General features: G+C 49.9%; 1 protein-coding gene across 1 annotated transcript in view; it reads left to right on the top strand.

Moving 5' to 3' along the window:
* Positions 1 to 15,098, top strand: part of TMEM132B (transmembrane protein 132B) — a 209,535-nt gene that overhangs the window by 99,341 nt on the left and 95,096 nt on the right. The window lies entirely within an intron of this gene.

Below are 15,098 nucleotides of genomic sequence, written 5' to 3'. Positions count from 1 at the left end.
CCATTCCAGTCCCCCCTGCCTGTTCCAGTCCCCCCTGCACATTCCCAGCTCCCTTCCCCCCTCCCCATTCCAGTTCCCACTGCCCATTCCAGTCCCCTCTGCACATTCCAGTCCCCCCTGCCTGTTCCAGTCCCCCCCGCCTGTTCCAGTCCCCCCCTGCCCATTCCAGTCCCCCCTGCACATTCCAGTTCCCACTGCCCATTCCAGTCCCCCCTCCCCATTCCAGTCCCCCCTGCCTGTTCCAGTCCCCCCTGCACATTCCAGTCCCCCCTCCCCATTCCAGTCCCCCCTCCCCATTCCAGTTCCCACTGCCCATTCCAGTCCCCCCTCTGCCCATTCCAGTCCCCCCTGCCCATTCCAGTCCCCCCCCTGCCCATTCCAGTCCCCCCTGCCCATTCCATTCCCCCCTGCCCATTCCAGTCCCCCCTGCACAGGGCAATAACCAAAGGCTCCACCTGGAACCTGAGGCTTCCTGGGACACTCAGCCCCTCTCAGCCAGACTGACATTCTCCCTCAGAGCTCTCTGGGGGTGTTTCCGTGTTGAATTCCCCTCTGATGCTGCCTCCAAGCCACCAGGAAAGGCTCTGTGGGGCAGAGATTCCAAATCCCAGCCTGGCAGGCAGAGCTGATTCCCTGCAGTGACCTGTCCTCCTGGAGCCGTGCTTGTCCCCAGGGTCACTTCAGCACAGGGCAGGCTGATGCTGCAGTGAGACTTTGGTGCTCCTGGAAGATAAATAAGCCCAGAAGGACGGGCTGCAGCCGCTGTGGCACAGAGCAGAGCTGCTCCCCACGCTGGGGAGGCATCAGGCCGTGCACTCAGACATTTCCTGATGTGTTCATTGCCACAGAGCTCGCCTGGCCCCGGGACACCAAGTGTGTAAAGTGCCACCAGCAGCAGAGCTGTGTGACAGAAGATCAATTGCATGTGTTGCTGTGCACAAAGGAGCAGTGGCTGGGCAGACACACAGCCTCGCTCGGGCTTATTTTAGGCCGTGCAAAGGCAGCGGGCTGAGTGCCATGGAGGTCACACAGTGCTATGGAGTGAGTGAGTAAGAGCAGCAGAGAGAGAGAGGAAACACGAGGAGGGGTGTAAAGCAGGCAGGAAAGGATGGAGAGGAGCTGGGGAAAAGAGCCAGGGAGATGGAGAGGGGGAAAAGGGAGATGGAGAGGGGAAAAGGAGAGATGGAGAGGGAAAAAGGGAGATGGAGAGGCAAAAAAGAGAGATAGAGAGGCAAAAAAGAGAGATGGAGAGGGGAAAAAGGGAAATGGAGAAGGAAAAAAGCCAGGGAGATGGGAAGGGAGAGCCACTGCTGTCCCCCCCTGCCAGACTGATGTAAGTGAGGACACTGGAGTTCCTCAGGAACTCATCCCACCATGAAAGCCATTATTTCCATGAAGCCAGACTTCGGCTAATTTGGAAAGGAAAGCTTTGAATTTAAAATCAGGTGTGCTTTAAGTGTGGGAAGAAGCCCCAAATGCCGTGGTGCTGTGTACTTGGGTGTTTCCCTCCTTTTCTTAGGCCCTTGCTGCTTTCCTTAGGTCAGAGGTGTTATGGCAAAGAAATGTGCTGTGTCCGTAGGATGCCCGTGGCCTTTAGATCCTGCAGGAGTGAATTTCCCGGCCTTTGGCCACCCCCAAGACAGCCCTGCCTCCCGAGCCATTGATGAAGAGGATTTTATCTTTAATGCACCAGTTTTCAGGCTGTGACTCCATTGTGAGTGAGGAGTCTGCTCTGCTTTGTGTGAAGTGTTCCAGTGAGGAGCATCCACACACATTCTCAAGTGTAAGCGACTCCACTGAGTCACAAAGAAAACCTGAGTTAGAAGAATTTTAACTAACCTTTATTCTTTACATCTCTGCCTTTTTTTGTATGAAAGAACCCAGGCCAGCTTGGCAATGTTCCTGTTAGATGAAAGCGCTGACACCTCACCGTAGCTAAGAGAGGACATAAAAATAATAGAGAAATTAACAGCAGTAGGAGGGACAGCTTATTGTAGAAAACTGTGGTGTGAGGATCAAACACCATTTCTGGAGGGTCTTTTTTCCTCTTTCATTTTTTCCTCTTTTTTTTCCCGTTCAAGGCCAAAAACAATGAAATTGTCTCCATCTCCTGTGGGGAGCCTGACATGCTGGAAGGCACAGGAATTCCCTCCTGGCCAGGCAGCTCTTTGGGGTGGCTGGTTCTGCCTCTCTCTCTGCTGGGCTCAGTGGAGAGCCCTGCTCTGGGGGAAGCTCCAGAGGGAACAGTGATGCCAGAGCAGAGAATTTCTCCTTGCCCAGTTCTCCAGCCCAGGGAGGTGATGGCTCAGCCTCTCCTCTTGTTCCATCTTATTCCATCCCATGTATGACCCAAAAGAATCTTTCTGAACAAAAGCATCTTTGGTAGCTGGAGCAGCCTGGTGTGCAGTGCAGGGAGCCCCAGCAAAGTCAGCGTTCTGGAAATTGTCTGGAAAGTTTGGAAAATAAGGAGCATCTTGTTGGAACTCAATGCAGACAGAGGTGTGAAAATGACTTAGAAAATTAATGTGTGATAAAGATCTCTGGACTTGTCAAACCAGTAGAAAGCTTTGTGCAAATCCGGAGAAAAATGCAGAAAATTTCTTCCGGCAGCATTTGTTTAATGGGACTACAGTGAATTAGAAAAATATTAGGAAAAAAAAAGCAACAAAACCCAAACATTGGAACTCCAGACCCTTTGGTCTCTTCCTTGCTGCAGAGGTGAAAATGCAAAGGAGTGGCTTAAATAAACTCTTCATGAGTGTAGTCCACAGAACCTGATCCAAACCCTATTCTGAGCAGCAGAAAAGCCAAGCAAATAATTCTGAAATTAGTCTTGTTTTTTAATTTGACCTAATTACCTCGGTTTTGGGTAGATCATTCCTCGATGTGAAGCTTAATATTGATGTAACAGTTGGGAAAGTTTAATTTCAGGGTAGGGTGGTCTGTGTAATTAGGAGTGCAAGGACGTGGCAGGGAGGCTGGGAGCCAATTCCCGGTGCATGCAGATGAGTGAGGCACTGCTGACATCGTTCTTCACCCGCTGGAGCTCGCCTGATTTTCCCCTTTTCGTGCCAAAGGGAATGATGACATATCCACAATCACTGGGCTTCTCCAGGTCTCTGCTGGTTTCCTGCCTGCCCTTCCCTGTGTGCTGTGTTTTATTGGCCACGGGGATGTGAGCTGCCTCAGGAGGGCCGTGACGAAAACCTGTCCAATTTAGGAATTTCAGGGGGATTTCTAAAGCTGTGCAGAGTTCTGTGGGCACCCTGCAGCCCTAACTGATGCCTGGAGTGTGAGCGATACAGCCCAGGTACCCACGGCTGCTGAGCTCACTCATCGCTCTCACCAGAGATGTCCTGGCTCCAGGAGCACGATGGTTGTGTGTTGGATTTTGAGGGGTTGTTTCCATAATTTAATCAACTTTTCTCCCTCGATGGCCTGAAGTAGCCTTTTCCTTGGTGTTTGCTGAGGTGAATACCCAGGATGTGAATACACAATTTTTAGTGCAGTTCATCTTGTAAATGTGGGCTCAGGTGTCTGTGCAGCAGTTTGAGTCACCTCCCATCCCCTCACTGACGGGACCCTTCATGGATCCTTATGGAAATCCCAGAGGGAGAGAGGAGGCACCACCCAAACCCGCATTCCACAGAAGCACAACCTGATTGTTCAGTAAATATTGTACTTTTAATGCAGTCCCAGCTTGCAAACCCATTCCAGGCTCAGGAGAGCCCCCTTAGGCAGGGTGCCACTCAAGTACCCACTTGCTCTGAAGTACCTGCCAGGTCTGAGGATAAAGGAGGCACTCAGAGCCTGCCACCAGAGACACCAATCTGCAGAAATAAACTCTGCATGCTTCTGTCTAATGGCAGGCATCAGTGTGCCACCCCTGAAATACTGTGGAAATCAGAAACTGGAATTTTCTGAACATTTCTGGGGGTATTTCAAGTGTTGCTAAGGAATTTATTTTTGGCAAGTGTACACAGGGATTTAAGTGCCGTAATTGGATTGTTCTTTGATATAATAGACTGGAAAAGATTATTGAATGAATGTGAAATCGGGGAGCTGGTGTTTGAGGTGTGTTTAATTCCTTCTTTTACCAGTTTATGAGTTTGGCTTGCAGCAAAGCCTACTGCACACACTTGGATTCCATTCCTGATGTGTTGACTTGCTTACTTAATAGCCAGTGCATTAAAGTACAAAAGCTAACGACTCATTTATTAGGCATTTAGCCAAAACTTAAACTCATTTTATTGTTAGGAGGTGCTGTTGCTAGACAGGCAAATATTAAGTTTGTTACATTGATTTATTTGAATCATCTGTGCCAAATACATTATAAAACAACCCAGCATTAACTTTGCATAAATTATTTTTTGCTTTACTTCGATTTTTCCCTCGTTTTGCCATTAATATGCCTCACCTGTGTTTACAACTTAAATGGTTACAAACTTTTTTATGTTTATGTTTTTATGGTTAACTTTAAAATTTATAAACTCTTGTAAAATGGAAAAAAAAAAAAGAAAATTGGCTGATGCTTTTGTCAGTGTCAGCATGAGATTTTTGTTTGTTTCTTGTAAACCCTGGTGTTTATTTGAGAAGAGCATTAAATAGGAATTTAAGCACTTTGCACCAGGACTGTTCACTGGGCATAGAACAGGGGAATCTCCCCGTGGCTGAAAATACCATTTTATTATGAACTTGGACATCCTGTCTTTGGGAGCTCACACTGGAAGCTGTGTTTATTCCTTCTGTACGAGCTGGTGTAGGTGGATTTTCCCAGGACACTTGTTCAGGGGTTTGCTGTGAAATATTGCAGTCATTAAGGCAAATCACTAAAGCTTTAGCAAAAAAAGCTTTCCTTAAAACCAACTGCCAATAACTTGATCTTGCAAAAATGCCTTTTTTTTGTTGTTGGTATAATTAATGAACTGGTTTGATTCCTCTGGAGTTCCTGGGCTCACTGGCCTCAAAATCCTGGCACGTACGAGTCCCAAGAGGAGCTTTGGGTTTGCTCTATGCATGTGTGGTCTGGGTGCTGCATTTTTGGGACTGGGAGTGCTGCAGCTGCAGGCTGAGCTGCAGGCTGAGCTGCAGGCTGGGCTGAGCTGCAGGCTGGGCTGAGCTGCAGGCTGAGCTGCAGGCTGAGCTGCAGGCTGAGCTGCAGGCTGGGCTGCAGGCTGGGCTGAGCTGCAGGCTGAGCTGAGCTGCAGGCTGGGCTGAGCTGCAGGCTGGGCTGAGCTGCAGGCTGAGCTGCAGCTGCAGGCTGAGCTGTAGCTGCAGGCTGGGCTGAGCTGCAGGCTGGGCTGAGCTGCAGGCTGAGCTGCAGGCTGAGCTGCAGCTGCAGGCTGAGCTGAGCTGCAGGCTGAGCTGCAGGCTGGGCTGAGCTGCAGGCTGAGCTGCAGCTGCAGGCTGGGCTGAGCTGCAGGCTGGGCTGAGCTGCAGGCTGAGCTGTAGCTGCAGGCTGGGCTGAGCTGCAGGCTGAGCTGTAGCTGCAGGCTGGGCTGAGCTGCAGGCTGGGCTGAGCTGCAGGCTGAGCTGCAGGCTGGGCTGAGCTGCAGGCTGAGCTGAGCTGCAGGCTGGGCTGAGCTGCAGGCTGAGCTGCAGGCTGGGCTGAGCTGCAGGCTGAGCTGCAGCTGCAGGCTGAGCTGAGCTGCAGGCTGAGCTGCAGGCTGGGCTGAGCTGCAGGCTGAGCTGCAGCTGCAGGCTGGGCTGAGCTGCAGGCTGGGCTGAGCTGCAGGCTGAGCTGTAGCTGCAGGCTGGGCTGAGCTGCAGGCTGAGCTGTAGCTGCAGGCTGGGCTGAGCTGCAGGCTGGGCTGAGCTGCAGGCTGAGCTGCAGGCTGGGCTGAGCTGCAGGCTGAGCTGAGCTGCAGGCTGGGCTGAGCTGCAGGCTGAGCTGCAGGCTGGGCTGAGCTGCAGGCTGGGCTGAGCTGCAGGCTGAGCTGCAGGCTGGGCTGAGCTGCAGGCTGGGCTGAGCTGCAGGCTGGGCTGAGCTGCAGGCTGAGCTGCAGGCTGAGCTGCAGGCTGAGCTGCAGGCTGGGCTGAGCTGCAGGCTGAGCTGTAGCTGCAGGCTGGGCTGAGCTGCAGGCTGAGCTGCAGGCTGGGCTGAGCTGCAGGCTGGGCTGAGCTGCAGGTTGAGCTGCAGGCTGGGCTGAGCTGCAGGTTGAGCTGCAGGCTGAGCTGTAGCTGCACGCTGGGCTGAGCTGCAGGTTGAGCTGCAGGCTGGGCTGAGCTGCAGGCTGAGCTGCAGGCTGGGCTGAGCTGCAGGCTGAGCTGAGCTGCAGGCTGAGCTGAGCTGCAGGTTGAGCTGAGCTGCAGGCTGGGCTGTAGCTGCAGGCTGAGCTGCAGCTGCAGGTTGAGCTGCAGGCTGAGCTGCAGGCTGAGCTGCAGGCTGAGCTGCAGGCTGAGCTGTAGCTGCAGGCTGAGCTGTAGCTGCAGGCTGGGCTGCAGGCTGAGCTGCAGCCTCAGTTTCCCCAGGGAGATCTCCCTGCTCCTGCTGGGGCAGGGGGGACCCTGCCTCCCCTGCAGGCTTCACCCACCTCAGCTGAGGGAGGGATCAGCCCTGCTCAAACAAAAAGAATTTTTATCTTTTCTCATGGGAGTTTTCCTTGCAGAGATTTAAATCTGGAGGTGTTGGCCTCGGCAGTGAGGGGAGAGTGGAGGTTTTGGATCTGTGGGTTCCTATTTTCACTCTGCCTCTCAGACAATTGATGTCCATGCTGGTTTTCTGCACTCTGACTGGTGTAGGTTTTTGTTAGACAAGCCCTTCTTAATGGTGTACCAGTTAATTTCTCTAGTGACAAGAGGAAGAAATAAGTTATTCCTCTTTTTAAAAGAGTGATTTAAGTAGGGAATAATGAATGCAAAATGCTGTCATTAAAAATCAGCAGATAAGCTGATGGATCATCTGTCATTCCCAAGCCTTGCCATTAAGGAAAAGTAGATTTTTATTTTTTTTTAAGTAAAAAAGGGTAATGATGAGTATGGAACATGCTGACTATGAATGCCTTAGTAATGAAAACTTTTATTTATTCAGTCAACACCACCTTGCAACTGCTGCTTAACAACACCTTGTAGGAGAAAATGACTTCTTTCATACTGAATATTTTCATTTGATTACTAATTGTCATCCTATTATTGTTATGAGTGTTTATTAATTAGTACTACAGGGCTCCTAAAGCCAGCTCTGGTACCTGTGTTGGAGTGGAGTCCCGTGCAGGACGCTGTCCCCAGGTCTCTGTGGACTCGTGCTTGTTTCAGGATTTTGGGCAGCTCATTCCAGAGCCTGAGCTGATGCTCACCAGCCCAGAGAGCAGCTGCTCTCCCTGCTTTTCATGCCTTTATTTGGGTTTTTCTGTCAAGGGAGGCCCCTCTGCAGTGTGGTCAGCAATCTGGAGAGCAGCTGAGAGCTCTCTGCAGGTCAGGGGCATCAGAAGGTGGCACTGCATGAAACAGGACCTGTCCCAGCCCAGCCTCTGACCCGGGCACAATCCAGGGCTCTGCTCCTCCCCACACACCCTGGAACATTCATCTTTCCATGCATTACAGGGAGAGAGGGAAAGAGGAGCTCAAGCCCCATCTCACTGATTCCCCATCCCAAAGCAGCATTTCCAGTCTGAAGATCTGAGCTCCCTCTGAGCAGCTCTTGGCTGCTCCACAATCAGCTCAGCTTTTCCAATTGCTCATGTTTTACATCTATGGTAACCCCAAGCCAGATGAACGTGGACATGTTCTGCAAAGACTGTGGTGGCGGGGAAAAAAAGTGTCAAATGTTTTCTTAGAAGCTGAAAATACCAGCAGATGTCTGTTGATGTGGAGCTATCCAGGCATTTGTACCTTTATTCTTTGCATGAGTTTGAAAGCCACTGTAGGGCTCCTTTCTTGGTGTTTCACAGAACAAACTCTCTAATCTTTTTACAAAATATATTTTTATATATATATATAGCAATAAATAGTATAAAGAGCTGGAGAACTGGATGGGTGGGAGCAGGAATTGAATGGAACTGGCTGAATGGAACACGGAGTTGATCACCTGCAGTGGGACAATTTGTGGCTTTGCCTGTTGTGATTCAGTGACTCGGTGGAGCTTTGGGGCTGGCACCACCAATCCTTTGGTTTCCCTTTTTTGATGAGGGGATGTCTGCTGGACTCCTTCCCTCCTCCTCTTCCTCCAGCCCGCAGCTCCAGCAGAGATCAACAGGAGTGCTGAGGTTCTGTGAGCTGTAATTCTGATTATGTCAGGCTGCTGCACTCTGTGAGTGCTACTCCTGGCTTCCTGCTGGGAGCAGTTGATTAGATTCTAGTACCTTTTATGCTGTAGATAAGGATTTTTTTAACAAAGCATAGTAACACACAAAAGCCCCCATTTATATTTTACTATTTTTCTTCCCCCCCTCCACTCATAACTCCTGCTTAAATACAAAACTAAAATATTTTTTGGCAAGCCTGGCCTTCCTTAACCCAATCTGTCCTCACACTCCAAGTAAAATTCAATTTCAAGGTCTATTGTGACCTTAAATTGTAGGATAAGTCTTTGACCTAGGTAGAAATTCTCTACAAAATGTGAATCTTAAGATGAATTTTGGACTCTCCCTGACGAAATGAATGCTAACTGCAAGTTTATTTGCAGTCCCACTTGTTACATTTTTCATTGTCATCACAACCTTTATTCCTCCAAATACATTATTGAATGAAAGAAAGCAGCTATTCTTTTATCTGTTACTGCTGATGCCTGTAATTCATCCTGTTCATTTTCTGTGCTGCTATTTGCTTTGTGTGATTCTTCTCCGGCTTATGTAGCACAGGAAAACTTAATTGCTTAAGTCTGCTGTACTTTTCTATTCCTGGCAGCAGTGTAGGTTGCTGATCCATTATGTGGGAGCTGCCTTCTGGAATATGAAGTGTGTGCTGCACTTGGGATGTGGCAGGGTGAGGGCCCAGTCCAGGAGGAGCCTTTTAATTGCTTTTTGGATATTTTCTATCATCCAGCCAATCCTGCTGTTATTTCCTGAAGGTTTTCTGCAAGTGGAAAGTTTTCTTTTTGGAGGTCTCATGCTACCAGGCTTTCTTAAAGTTTATGGGAGCATTTGATTTTGGGAGATCAAGAGGGAAACTCTGAATTCATGCCAGCAGCTGGTGGTTGACAAAACCCAGGAAGCAACCCTCTGTCTGATGCCATAAAAGACTGTTACTGTCCAGAGCTAATCCAGTTAGGTTTCCTGCTAATCAAACCTTCATTTGGTTGTTATTTCAGCTTTAATTCCACCTATTTACCATAAAACACCAGGACAGTGCTGGTACTCGTGTACAGAGGAGTTTTATTAAGCAGTGATGATGATGCATATTGGCAAGTCACTTTTTTAATCGTGTCTTTTCAAATATTTACATTCCAAATCCCAGACTTCTGGAGTCAAGTGATTTTGAAGCAGGATCGCTCTTGCATTTGAATGTAAAAAGTAAGATTCTGCTTGTTTTGACTGATGAAAAGTCTTGAAAATTTCATGAGACTGGAAGATGAGAGCAAAGAAAGGAGAGTTAGAGCTTTAGGAGTCCTTAGGATGGCTCTGCCTGTCAGGGTGTGATTTGTGATGTCGTGTGCTGCTGATGCTCTCGGGCCCTTGCAGAAGGGCCACGCCGTGGTAGGGAGGGCCTAAACTCCAGGCATAAATTATATCAATTATCTCCAGGCTGAAAGTGCTCATTGAATTTCCTGTCTTGGTGATGAATGACGGAGCAGACAGTAATTTTAATATGAGCATGGTTAGTCTACCTGTTAATGCCCCATGAACACAAACGGGGCGGGTTCTGAGGAGCCTGCCCTGCTAATTAGTATTTCTGTGCTTCCACTAATCACTTCAACTGGGAACCGGGCCAAGACTAACAGAAGAGACTTCCAGTACAATAAATTGTTTTAATTTTGTGATCTGATCTTATGCATGGCTTAGTGTTTCTGAAGGCAAGGGCAGAATAAAATCTCATTTTAGATGATAACATATGCAAATCAGAACTTCTTGGTCCCAGATGAGGCTTCGCTTCTATTGACATAGTGCTGGGAAAATGCTGCTAAGAATAAAAAGCCACTAAAACTTTATTTTGCTGATAATATTCTATTATTGCTTTGTAAGCTACTTTATCCATAGGGCAAAATCTACCAGAGAGATAAGATCCCATAATTCCTGTTTGCTTGTATCATTCCCTCCATGATTTATAGACTGCTGTAGATGTTCGTGGCATTTTGCAGACATATAAAAGATTGACATGTTCTTGCCTCAAAAGAACTTAAAAATTCTACAGTTTAGCAGCACTCAGCAGTTCCTCCTGTTTGAATTTTACTTTTTAATGGCACTGTATAAAATCACTGTTGCACAGCCACCAAATGAAGTGGCATTTTATTTTTAGTTACAAATGCGAAGTTTTTAACGTATTTGCTGTAGATCCAAGACTGTCTGTGGGATGGGCTGGAAGGTTCTTCTTCCCAGTCCCCTCCTCAACTCTTTACTTGCATTTAAAACCTTTCCCACCATTGACTGGAAAGATTTGAATGCCATTTTATTTACCTGTATTTGAAATGTCACTGTGCTGCTTGACACATCTTTACTTTCTGCATTATGTCCTTGCAGTAAAATGTGAGTGTGGGTGAGTGAAGTCCCACCTCTCTACCTGCAATTTTAGGATTTCCAGGCACTTGTGTAAAGCAAAATCCTTCTGTATCCTGCCCAGGTAATTTTACAGAATTACATCTATAAACATAGCATTAAAAGCAATTTTCTGAGCCTCGTGATTACACTGATTTTGTTTGTCACACACCTGCATGTCCTGACTTGCCGTGTTCTGTCACTCACAGTAAACTCTGGCTCTGGGTGTAATGTGACAGATGCTGATGAAGATGATACAACACAAATTTTAAAGGCAGAGATACTTGGAAAGGTCTTACTTTCACCTCATTACATGCTTTGAAAAATTAATTTTGTTGAACATAAAGTAAAATTCTGGAGGTTTAAGGTGCTGTACGCTTGACCCTAGGCATAAATTAAATTCACTGAAATTTTATGCCTTGCTTTGATGAATCCCAGCCAAAAAGATTTTTGAGCAGCAGACTGGTGGGAGGCAGGAATTATTCAGAGAGGTTTTGTTCCTAAGGAGGGGAGTGAAAAAACTCCTGCTAATTTCACTGGGAACTGGAGTAACCTGCAATGCTCTCGTCCAGTTCCATTTTCTCAGTGCAAGGCAGCAGCAGGGGTGGCTTTGTCTGGATTTGTGGCTGTAATAGAAGGCACCCGGAGGATTGTAAGGTCAGAAGTCCTGGAGCTTGTCACACACCCTGCCTCTCCCTTTGAACAGGTGCTCAGCAGAGAGCACGGCACAGCAGAATTTACAAAACACACTTTCAAAGGCAGCAAACTTTGTTAAGGACTTTGGGCGAGGAATCCTCCTGCTGGTTCTGCTGTCAGCCTTGAATGCAGCGTTGCAGGGGTGAAATATTCTCCCCTGGAGGAGTGAGGACAGAGACTGTACAACAACAGTCCTGTGCTCCCTGACACAGGGCTTTTATTCCGTGCTTGCTGTGGGAGAGGAGTTGATGTGCTGGGTGAGCACTGGCTCAGCTCTCCAGTTTCTTTTCTTTGTGTTTCATTGCAGTTTGCCATCCTCAGCTGCCTGAAATGGGGGATGATGCTCTGGGATGAACTCTTTATGCGTTGCTGGGCTAGCACCTTCTTTGTGGGCTGTTCTCTCCCTCAGCACTTGGCTGCTCTGATTGTTGCAGGTTTTTCATCCCATTGCTGCGCTGGTGAGACACCTTTTGACTCAGGGCTGCCCGGTTGTGTCTTTAGTTGAGGAGGAAACAATTTAAATGGATTTTAGCAATCCTTCTGTGGCTCATCACATGCTGCAGGGCAGTGGGGAGAGGTGAGGAGGGCAGGGTGCAGGTGAGGGGAAGGCACAGAACATTCAGGAAACAGGAGCCCTGCTCACACAGGCGCCCTAAACCCTCCCAGGGAGGGCAGTGCAGCTTTGGGAAGAAGCAGCAGGCAGCCCAGAGCAGGCTCTGTGCCAGGTGAGCACTGCCACACTCCCGTGTCATCCCCGGGCACCTCACGCCAGGTCACTGGTGTGAAGCAGCCCAGCGCCTCTCGGATGTTTCACCAGCCGTGCTTTAACCCACAGGGACCCCTGTTTGTGCCACCCCATGGTGCTGGGGGCAGTGAGTGCCCTCCCTGGGTGCTGCTGTGCCTGCAGGGACACTGTGTGTGTCACCCTGTGCTGCTGGGGGCAGTCAGTGCCTCCCTGGGTGTGCTGTGCCTGCAGGGACACTGTGTGTGTCACCCTGTGGTGCTGGGGGAGTTAATGCCCTCCCTGGGTGTGCTGTGCCTGCAGGGACACTGTGTGTGTCACCCTGTGGTGCTGGGGGCAGTCAGTGCCTCCCTGGGTGTGCTGTGCCTGCAGGGACACTGTGTGTGTCACCCTGTGCTGCTGGGGGCACTTAATGCCCTCCCTGGGTGTGCTGTGCCTGCAGGGACACTGTGTGTGTCACCCCGTGGTGCTGGGGGCAGTGAGTGCCCTCCCTGGGTGTGCTGTGCCTGCAGGGACCCCTGTGTGTCACCCTGTGGTGCTGGGGACAGTCAGTGCCCTCCCTGGGTGTGCTGTGCCTGCAGGGACACTGTGTGTGTCACCCCGTGGTGCTGGGGGCAGTCAGTGCCTCCCTGGGTGTGCTGTGCCTGCAGGGACACTGTGTGTGTCACCCTGTGCTGCTGGGGGCACTTAATGCCCTCCCTGGGTGTGCTGTGCCTGCAGGGACCCCTGTGTGTGTCACCCCGTGGTGCTGGGGACAGTTAATGCCCTCCCTGGGTGCTGCTGTGCCTGCAGGGACACTGTGTGTGTCACCCGTGCTGCTGGGGGCAGTCAGTGCCCTCCCTGGGTGTGCTGTGCCTGCAGGGACCCCTGTTTGTGTCACCCTGTGGTGCCACACAGGACGGTGGCCGCGCTCTGCCGGGGCCCTGCTCATAAAACACAACAAAACAAAGCGGCGACAAGTGCAAACCTTGTCAGCTAAAGGACCTGCTGGGAATACCACAGAGTACTTAGTGACTAAAACAAATCAAATTTTGAAATCCTCCCTTCCCAGGGAAGGCGCAGAGGGGATTTCACTGCAGTGAGCAGTGTGTTTGTAGGGAAATGGCAGCGGGAGCGCGGCGGGCGAGAGGAGGCTCCGCACGAGCTGCACTGGGCTGGGACAGAGTTCTCTGATGGCCTTGGTGTGTGGCTCCAAGCAAAGGGGACAGCACGTGTGGGACCATCCTGAGCAGCAAACCAGGCCTGGTTGTGGCCATGCCCTCCAGCAGGTGCTCTCCAAAGCTCTTCTGCATGGTGAGAGCCTTCCCGCTCAGTGCTGGAAGGGGTTAAATATACTTCGTGCACTGCTGCCCTATTTGTGTATGGGAAGATTCCTTTTTAATTGTAATTAGGCTGTCCTTGTGTTGGTGGCATGTTTCCATATGGGAATTGTTCCTGACAGAAGCTGTTCCAGGAGTTTGGCTGCTCGCCTGGTGCTGGGGAGCTGGGCTTCAGCTGAACCAGATGCTCCCGCTGTGACTCTGGCCAAGGCACTTAGGCTCTCTGTGCCTCAGTTTCTAGTCATAAAATGGGAATATTTACATCTGCTTCTCTCACGAGAGGCTCAGGAACACAGTGATCAGAGGAGCTGAATGCTCAGAGGGTGTTGGGGGAATGGTCCATGTTCCTCAGGCAGAGCAGCACCCAGGAGTCTGACTCAGGCTGGGACCATGCCCAGAGGAGGGAATCTCAAGCAGTTCCAAGTTCTGGCTTCAGGTCCCCAGCAAAGCTCCAGCTGAACCTCAAGTCTTTGATAGCCACAGAAAGAGGAGTAACCAAGGGAATGCTGTGAAAGGAACACTCTCTTCCTCTGACTAAAAATCAACATAAACTTCCTCGGGATTTTTAGACATGTTTGTACCTAGCTCTGGCTGAAGTTTGCAGCAGTATGACAGAAAGTTCTAGGCCCTCAGTAGTTCTGTCTTCTGGTCACTTTTGTCACTGCGTTCCTTTTTCCTGAAGGGCTGTTCATTCCTTGCAGTGTTGCCTCATGAGCCTCATTGCACCACCATCAGTCACCCTTGGGGCTTGACTGCAGAACTTCCCAGTCCCTCCTGGCAGTGGCTGCTTTGTCCAGCACAGCCTGGTCACTGCTGTCCTGCTGCTCTGGAGATGGGGCATGTGCTCTGCAGACTGGGCCACTGAACTGCAGGAAAATCCTTTCTTTGGATGTTTTGTCTTGTGTATCACTAAGCAGCCCAAAACTCTGGGCTGGAAGTTGATTTGTGTCTTGCTTTGATTTATCTTTTTTCTGGTTCATTTTTTTCTCTGAACTATAGCATTGTTTCCCCCGAGGACAGGACAGGGCCTTTGCTCTATTACATGGAGCATTATTGAAAACTTGTAGAAAATGATGTTGCCTTTCACCATCCCCTACTATTGCATCAAGTTGTTGAGAGAGCTCCAGCAGGTAACTGAGTTTTCTCCAGCAGAGACTCTGCTGCCTCGAGCCTATCATGTTAATCTCCCCTTAATTAGATCCTTCATGCCATTCCCAGGAACAGATGGGCGGCTCAGGGCTGTGAAATACTCGGGATCTCCTGGGACACCTGAGGAGGGCTCCAGCCCTTCCCAAAAGCAGTGATGCCCATCAGGGGTGGCTGTGCCAGGGCAGGGTGTGTGCTCCCTGCTGGCCCTGCAGTGCTCCCAGCAGCCCAGGGGAGTGCTGAGGTGACCTGCCCATCTTCCCTGCAAGGATTTTGGATTTAAAGTGGATTTTGGCTTAGCAGAAACCCACCTTCATGATGAGAAATCCAACGAAAAACCTCAGAATTTCTGGCTGAGCACTCCAGTGCTGTCCCAAAGAAGCCCATGGAAAAGCTCAGGACATCCCGGGGTAATCAGATTTCTCACCAACAATGTGCATTGCCAGGCAGTGTTTCCAGTGGGACACTGGTTTTGCCTTGGCAATATCCTCCTGTAGCACAAAGCAGAGGAGTACAGGTGTCCCTGTGTCCTTAAACAAAGCTGCTGAAAAGGGGAGGTTGGCAAGG

The sequence above is a fragment of the Prinia subflava genome, chromosome 19 (assembly GCF_021018805.1).
Source record: "Prinia subflava isolate CZ2003 ecotype Zambia chromosome 19, Cam_Psub_1.2, whole genome shotgun sequence".
Taxonomy (NCBI): domain Eukaryota; kingdom Metazoa; phylum Chordata; class Aves; order Passeriformes; family Cisticolidae; genus Prinia; species Prinia subflava.
This window is presented reverse-complemented; position numbering and strand designations above follow the sequence as displayed.